Genomic DNA, 622 nt, shown 5'->3' with positions numbered 1-622 from the left:
ATTGTAAACAAAATCCTAGTAATCCCGTCTACAAAATCCCCCAGAACTTTTCTGCCTATATCAGGAGGTCAAGTATCTCATAATTAGATATTTCACCAATAATGATTTCTAGGCTCCTTAGATTTAGCGTTCGGATAATAGATGTATCGCAATCAGAGGCGGTCCCGTCGTGGATAGCTCTTGATGCCTGACATAAAAAGAAATCTGAAATTTACTAGAATGAAAAATATCCGTGCCCTCCCTCCCCCCCTCTCTGAGCTCTTTAACTCCTTCCCCCCCCCCCTTTCGTCTTAAAGCTCCTTCCCTTCCTTCCCCCTTCTTCTCTCCCTTCCTTCCCCCCTCTCCCCCCTTTTTTTCTTCTCTCTCCCCCCTTCTTCTCTCCCTTCCTTCCCCCCTCTCCCCCCTTTTTTCTTCTCTCCCTTCCTTCCCCCCTCTCCCGCCTTTTTTCCTTCTCTCTCTCCCTTCTTATCTCCCTTCCTTCCCCCCTCTCCCCCCTTCTTCTCTCCCTTCCTTTCCCTTCTTTTCTACCTTCATTCCTAACCTCACCTCGAACAGCAAATCACAAACTGACGCTCAGTCGACTTGCCTCGCTCCCATACAATGATTAAGGCGTAATGTGCGA

Source organism: Penaeus monodon, chromosome 27, assembly GCF_015228065.2.
Source record: "Penaeus monodon isolate SGIC_2016 chromosome 27, NSTDA_Pmon_1, whole genome shotgun sequence".
NCBI lineage: Eukaryota > Metazoa > Arthropoda > Malacostraca > Decapoda > Penaeidae > Penaeus > Penaeus monodon.
Note: the sequence above shows the minus strand (reverse complement) of the source record.